The sequence below is a fragment of the Euphorbia lathyris genome, chromosome 2, assembly GCF_963576675.1.
Source record: "Euphorbia lathyris chromosome 2, ddEupLath1.1, whole genome shotgun sequence".
In the NCBI taxonomy this organism is placed as follows: domain Eukaryota; kingdom Viridiplantae; phylum Streptophyta; class Magnoliopsida; order Malpighiales; family Euphorbiaceae; genus Euphorbia; species Euphorbia lathyris.
In genome coordinates, this window is record NC_088911.1 from 102376932 (window position 1) to 102385357 (window position 8426).

Here is an 8426-nt window from a genome sequence, read left to right on the forward strand (position 1 = left end):
CTATTCACGAATGGTTATTATTGTTTAGTTATTATTTATTATCATTACTGTTATCATTATTATTTTACATCAAAGTAAATGAAATGAAATTTGTGTTATATTGAACTCTAATTACATTATCTTCGTTTACTTAAAAAAAAAAATCATTTATATTACATACATCCTAGACTTGGACAAGTCTTTATATATGGATTTATGTCCTTAATATTCAAATGGCATTTAATTATATATAATATTATTTCACAAAGATGTTTAACTTTTCATTGTCCTTCTTCAGAGGGGGTTTATGTTTCTTTACATAATAATTGGTTATGAGTGAAATTTATTATAATAATTATTATTATTTTTGAAATAGTTTTATTATGTAGTGGAAAAAAAAATCTTTCATTTTTAAATCTTTGAACTTATAATGTTCCATGAATATATCTATTTTGATTTATATACATATTTTATTCAAGTTGGGTTATAAATAGAATTATCATTTTCCCTCATAAATTAGAAATGACAAGTCCGTCCATATATATGTATTCAAAGTATTTTGAAGAATTATTGTCATTGAATATATGTATCATCTTAATTTCTGTGGAAATTGATTTTATTCTTCTGAATTGAACTTTTATTTATGATACTTGAAACTGCTGTTACATTAAATTGGTGGATATTTTGTCAAAAAAAAAAAAAAAAAACTGATTGAGATAGTCAGAGGGTCTCAAAAACAAGAGTAGATTATAGGATAATTTTTTTTTTTACTTGGAGTGGGCTTCTTGAAGCATTTATTAGATATTATTGTAAGGATCTTGTTATATGGTTTGGAGAACCAAGTGGAAGTTTATTGGGGTTTTAGTGGTTTATAGGTTCAAACATATAAAATCGAATATTTATAGGTTTTATGGACTTTTGTGGGTCTAATTACCCTTTAGAATTAAATTGTTGATCAAAGCCCTAAGTTATATATTTTCTAGCTGTTTAATTAGTTTTGATCAAGGTGATTGAGAGTTTCATAATTAATGCTCCTATCTCATTGGGAGATTATTGATGTAAGGAAAGATAGTGAACAATTGTCATATTTCTATTCGCAAGGTCCAATAGACCGGAACCATAGTAGAATTTTTTTTGTGGGTTTAGTTATTATTAGAGTTGATTTGATTGAAACTCTATTTATAATACTTAAGGTAAATTTTGTGTATTACTTTCATGGTTTGAAAATTTGAATTGAAGTATATCTAGAGATTTAGAGCCCTGTAGATTCATCAGAAGTACTGGATTTGTTACTAAGAAGTTAATTTTTTTTGAGTTATTTGATCAAGGTCTTATTTACTTACGGTATTTATATTGAGTGTTATTAGAAAACCTAGTTGAGATATAATCCTATAATCTATAATCAGATCTATATGCAACATGTAATTCTTATAAGACTCCCAATGACTTTTGGTTTTCGTTTTGACGTTTACTAGTCTCATAGGAATTGGTTTGGTTTTGACTATGTATGTATACATGTGTAATTATTTATATGAATACAAATGGTGATTGTTCTCACATTGATGATGCGTGTGTGTATATATATATTTCGGTATTTGAATTCATATTTTATCTTTAGTGTTGGTGATCAAACTGTTCATTGGAGTTTTTTTTTCGATAAAAGTTTTATGGTTATGATGATCGAATTGAAGCTATTTGGAGTTTAAAGTGTTTCATATATAGATTAAATAGATTAAAAAGGGAATTTAATGGCTATTAATTTTCTAGGTATTGTGGGTTAAGTTGTTTTTTTTTGTTTGGTTGCTCAAACTTCCGGTGTTATAACGTGTATAGAGTGTCTTGACTGTAGTGAGAACATAAATTACAGTTTATTTGGAATTCTGGTTAGTTGTTCAAAAGATTAGGAGAAATTGAAATTGGTGTAATTCTTTAGACTATATGTATGTATCATATGACTTCGTACTTTACCGACCTTACTGTGAGTAGTGAAGGTCTCAGTCCTTAGGAAGAGAAGATCAACGGGAGACGTTGGTTCTAAAACTGTAGATTTGATTGGTGGAGTCGATTTTGAAGTCTTTGTTCATCTAGAACGGACCTAGTCTTAGGTCTCTACACCATGACCAAAAATGGCAGAAGAATTCAAATGCGAAGGAGGAGGAAATAAAAAAATTCTGCCTAGCATTGAGGCTATCTGACCTTCTCTTAGGACAATTGAGCTTAAACTTCATCAGGCAATCGAATTAGATTGATTGAAATAATCAGGATGTTATATTATCTTAGGTCTATGTGATTGAAGTGGTTTATATATGATTGTGAAAGAAAGTAATGACCTTGACAAGCTATAGAAAGCTTAATGGTTGTTGGCTGGATGTAATACTTTAATCTTTTATAATTCGTGGCAATATTTAAAATTGTGAGAAAAAAAAAATTCATAAAGGGGAAAATGTAAAATCCGGAATTTTTTTAGAAATCTTTAAATTTTGGTGACTAAATTATTATTAGTTTTCCTTTGAAAAAAAAATTCTACTCGGTAAAATCTGACTGGCATTTCCTATATATATATATATATATGCATATTATTGTTCGTTTGATTGTGAGTTAAAAGAAAAGGTTCTTTTATTTGTTGTTCAATTACAGTGGCATTTGATGCAATGTATTGATTATTGCATAGAAAGTATATTTGAAAAAAAAAATTAAGAGCAGGTGATGATGTTAGTTTATATGCAATTGGGAAGGATGGTACGGTAATAATACATGACAGTTTATAGGATTAAGTTCATTGGAAATACATTGATAATTAAAAGTAATTTAGTGTTCAAATCATGTTTAGCGACGATAGGAGTAGGGACGCATGGACAATCACCCTAGATGAGAGAGTTGTTCAGGCCTCGGAGTGCTTCCGGTATTTAGGATTTATTATCCAAACGGATGGAGATGGAGATGGAGATGTTGCTCATAGGATTAAATCTGGTTCGGCGAAGTGGAAGAGTGCTACGGGTTCCCTTGTGACCCCGACATGCCTAATAGATTGAAGGGAAAATTCTACCGTACGGCAATCAGGCCATCATTGTTATATGGTACGGAATGTTGGGTAGTGAAACGCTGTCACATTCATAAGATGTTGGTGGCGGAGATGCGTATGTTGAGATGGATGTGTGGTACTACGAGAAAGGATATGGTGAGTAATGAAATAATTAGGATAAAAGTAGGAGTTACATATATTGAGAATAAAATGAGAAAACCCGACTAAGGTGGTTTGGCCATGTAAGGTGAATAGCGTTTGATGCGCCGGTTAGGAGGATTGAAGAGTGGCAAAGGGATATAGTGGTGAGGGGTAGGGATAGACCTAAGCAAATTTGGAAGAGGGTGATCGAGAGTGATATGAGTTTATTAGGAATTGAGGAGAATATGATAGTGGATAGGACATAGTGGAGGGAGAAAATTTGTCTTGCTGACACGACTTGATTGCACGGTTTCGTATGATGGTTCATGTTAGCCGATCCTGAATCATTTCGGGACTAAGGCTTTATTGTTGTTCTTGTTGTTGTTAGTGTTCAAATCATTTGGCAAATATGTATATTTAAAATTTCGAGGACGAAATTTTTATAAGGGGGAAAGAATGTAATATCCCGACTTTTTGTAAATGTTATTTTCTAGGCTTAATGCTTCTCCAGCCTCCTTAATTTGTTCAAATTGATCATTTTACCCCTCCAACTCATCGAATGTCCTATTTACCCCCTTAACTTTATAAAAATAGTATTTCCCACCCCCCTTAACTTGTCCAAATTTGTCATTTTACCCCTCTCAACTTATCGAATATCCTATTTACCCCATTAACTCCATAAAAGTGGTATTTCTCACCACTTATGATCATATTTACCCTCTTAACTCCATAAAAATGGTATTTCTTATCCATTTATAGTAGTCAAAAAAGTTGAAAAGAGAAAGAACGAATAAAAAATACAAATAACAAGAACATTAATATAAACAAGTTAATGTACCAAAATAGACCTATGATTTTTGGGGAAGTATCAATTTAGGTTCCACTTACAAAATAGCATAAATATAGGTTTAACGTTTAAAAAAAGTTATCAATTTAGGCTTCGATAACGAATTGTAAGGAGTGAAAAATACCACTTTTATGGAGTTAAGGGGGTAAATAGAACATTCTATGAGTTAGAGGAATAAATGGACAAGTTGAGGGGGTGAGAAATACCACTTTTATGGAGTTAAGGGAGTAAATAGGACATTCGATGAGTTGAGGGGGTAAAGTGACAAATTTGGACAAGTTAAAGGGGCTGGGAAAGCATTAGGCCTATTTTCTATTTTAAGGATCAAAATGTTTTTTTTTATTATTATTTTATTCTTTTATTAGAAAAACAAAAGACTATGATAACTTTATTTTTCTTAATTTTGTGCTACATTATATCACCTAATTGAACAAAAAATTACATTTATATATTTATCTTATATTATAAAATTTAAATTTCATGTAACAAATTAATTAGTTATCCGGTTTCAAATACTTATCTTTGCTGGTGTTGAACTTTTATACAATAAATATATTATTAATTATTAGGAAAAAAATGGATTTATTAGATTTTTGTTTTATCTTAAATATTTAAACCACTATCTCTTTGTTTAAGGACTCTAATCCTAACTAACCACTAAAAGAATATTTTATAGCTTTTTCCAGAAATTAAAAGAAAGGGTTTATTTTTATTTTCTTTGGAAAACGCGGCCAATCTATACTCCTCTCCATTTTCACGATTCAATTTCAAGCTAATCTCTCGATTTGGATTCGTGCACGTGATCTTTGATATATTCTTTGGATGGCAAGATGATTTAAATTAAGAGTTCAACCTAGCTTTTATTTGGAATTTCAGGTGACTGGTAATTATAGTACATGACACTATTTGATTGAAATATCAAACTGAAAAATGTTTATCAAAAAAATTGACATTTGATTGTATATTTTCTATTATAAAAGCATATTTCTCGAACCTTATGTTTACTAAACATCCTTAGTATTAGAGCGTATATTCTGGAAACAGGTCTTTATATTTGATTTGTTTTACTATCAGTCATAAAAAAATTGTTAAGATTTTGATTTGATATGATTTGTACTTTCTGATACGCAATTTATCACATTTATTACGTTTATTTTAGAAATCTGATAATTCGTTCAATCAGTTATGATTTTCTGATTTATATATATATTCTATATGTTTTCAAACTGGTACAAGTGCTCAGTATATCTGTATCTGTTAACTGGCCTCTCACCGATCTTCATAACATTAGGTCTTTGCATCTGTCTTTGAGTCAGGTTGTCAGTTGTCAGTTGTCAGTTTGTCGTCAGTTGTGTCAACATTAGTATCATGCATAAGATCGGTGAAGGCAATTATCTGTTATCTGTATCTGTTATTGGTAGCGCGCTTACCATTTATCTGGCCCTTGTGGTGTGCAGTATCACCACTCTGTTACACTGTACCATGTGTTTTAAAACTTTTGCCTTATTTTCTGATTATTTTAATATTTGATATTTTGAAAGGCTTCGGTATTGATTACCACTATTTTGAATTGATCATCTTAAATTGATCATTTAGTTTAACGAATTTTGAAATACTATATTTTGAACTATAATTGTCATTATTTAAGAGTATCGGCTTACATGCCTGTTCCTTTTCTGTTGTGTGCTATAGCTATCGCTCATTGAGGTTTTCGCTCGTATAGACGAAAATCTCATACCACGTTGAATCTTTCTTTTTCAAATTAAGGTCTCTGTTCATGAGGTAACCCTTGGATTAATGTTGAAGGAGACTGCTTAATAATTTAGCTTTATATTATTTTTGGAGACTTTTGATTATTGAGATTTGACTTTAATAGTTAGGTTCCTTCAAGGTTTATGATGTAATTTCAATGAATTTGATATTTTGTTAGTTAATTTTGGAATTTCCATTAGTTCAGAATTAAGGCTAGCATAGGTTAATTAAATTTATGCGTCGGTCATGGCCTGGATTGGGTCGTGACATCGATGCTTTCACGAAGTCTGTGAGGTCAGAAACGTGACTATCTACGTCGCATATCGATGCTTTCGCGAAGTCTGCGAGGTTTGAAACGTGAGGATCTATTCGCAAACTAATCGATTCATGAGGTAGATCCATACGTTTCAGACGTTTTCTCTTCGCATATCTTTGCAAAATCAACGATTAACGAAGTAGATCGTCACTTTCCAGGCTCGTTCTCTTCGCAAAGCTTAGCGAAACCATCGATTGCGAAGTGAATTCATGAAAAAAACGCAGAAAAAAAGATACTTACATTTTTCGCCCCTTTCACCCCCAAAAGCGACAATAACAATATGATAACATGGGAAGAACGAAGGAAATAACGTAGAAAAACCATTTCTTTGATGGTAACAAGAATAAAGAAACCAAGCAACGAACATGAAGATGAAAAACCATGGCTTCGTTTTCTAGGGTTGGGAAGTTGCAGAATCAAGAGATGAAGAGAGGAAAAAGAGAAATTCATTGTGATTTTGACTAAATGGTGCAGATTTCGTGCAATTTAAAGGAAGAAAGGAAGATCAAAAGCCTTGAAATCATTAATGCAGGAGCATCTTTTTGCATAACCAAGGAGATAGGGGGAGCGGCGATTCGCGAGTGGTGGAAGTGGGAAGATTAGGGGTATTATGGGAAAGTCACACAAAATCAGTCTAGATATGTAGTAGGATTAGTAAATGGGTTAAATATGTAAATGGGCCTCCAATTTGACCCAGTTTTGTAATTTTCCCTTGTTTTAATAAGATATAGTATGTTTAACTATATGGAAAGGCATTGATCTTTTATTAAGAACTAACTAACGTTAAACAAAAGGAAATCCCAAAGTTTATTTATAGTGATTATAAAGTGTTCATACAAGCATGCAGTGAGACTAAACTTTATGATAAACGAATAAACTTAAAACCACACCAAGTCAACCAATATGTTTAAGGGGTTAATATAATGCTGTTGAGACTTGCATGTAACAATGTCTTCTGTTGTGAACAGAGAGCTAATCTCACAAGCTTCAGATATGGTATATCTAGACAATTACATGGATCTAGTGAAGGAGTTCATTAGGGTTAACATAATCCTATGTCACCTGTTTATCCCCAATGGTATTAATAGGTATAAGTAATCCTCAGACTCAAATAAATATTAATTAGTGATTCTGGATTATGGAGTGTGATGCTTTGACTCTGTGCAAACACGATCCATTAACAGGAATGATCCTAGGGTGTGTGCTTCAGTCGTTGGGTATCACATAAAGTGATTGTGGAATACTTAATATTAGATTGAGCATTCGTCACTCCTGATAAATGAGAGATATATCCAAGGGCCCTTGTGGAGAATTGACTTGAAATCCTTGCAAGGTGATACGGTTAAGAGTAGAAATGGAGATTTCACTTAGCCTATCTATGCAAAGTTAACTCTACCTGAACAAGTAAAACAAACGTCTCATTATATGTAACTTGACATAATCCATAGTTACAGATTCATTTAAAGGATATAGCTGATAAAGGATCGAATTATACTGGAACTAATACCGAAAGCTAAACGACAGAATCAACCTGTCTTCTTATTACTTTGGGAGAATGTTTACGGTTCTGATATTCATATTCCGCACAGTCATTCCGTTATACAAACGATTGAATATAATTTGGAGAAATTAAATTCAATGACTGTATACGACTAGTAGTAATAAGAACCTATTGGGTCACACATGAAACTTGGAACCGGAGGGTGAGATGGTAATTATAGAGTGGAGAAATTAAATGGGCTGAAATTTATAGGTGTATATATTAAGTAGGAATAGTTAAACTATATACACCCCCATATACATAGAATTTCGGCCAACCCACATCCAAAAGAGGAAGAAATACTCTCGACTCCACTCGACCAATTATCATCCTCGTTTTCTCTCTTTGATCTCGTGTTGATTCATTTAGAGGCAATCAAATTTTGGTTGTTATTTAACGGTTGATTACTAATCGTTTTATTATTGTTTGTTTTTGTGTTCTTGGAAAGACGGTTGATTTCCGTGTGGGCACATCTCTAGCAATAGTAGATAGTTCTTCGTAAAGTTACTTACTTTTATCCCACTTTGATATGAAATAACGATTAACAGATGTTAAAGGAAATAGGTAAAAAAAATTATATTTTCGTTGTGCCCCATTTGCCTATTTTCTGAGAGTAAAAACATACTTTATTTGTTATATATAGAAAATAGTAACATATTAGGAATTACGTTTCATAATATAATTTAGTTGTAATTTTATAATTAATTATGATATCCATATAGAAAGCCCAAAATTCTAATGCTCTAATATATATACTAATTAAAAAAATTAGGGCCCTTAAAGTCATGGCCTCTAAGTAGTCGTCCCACAATTCAATGACTAGGGTCGG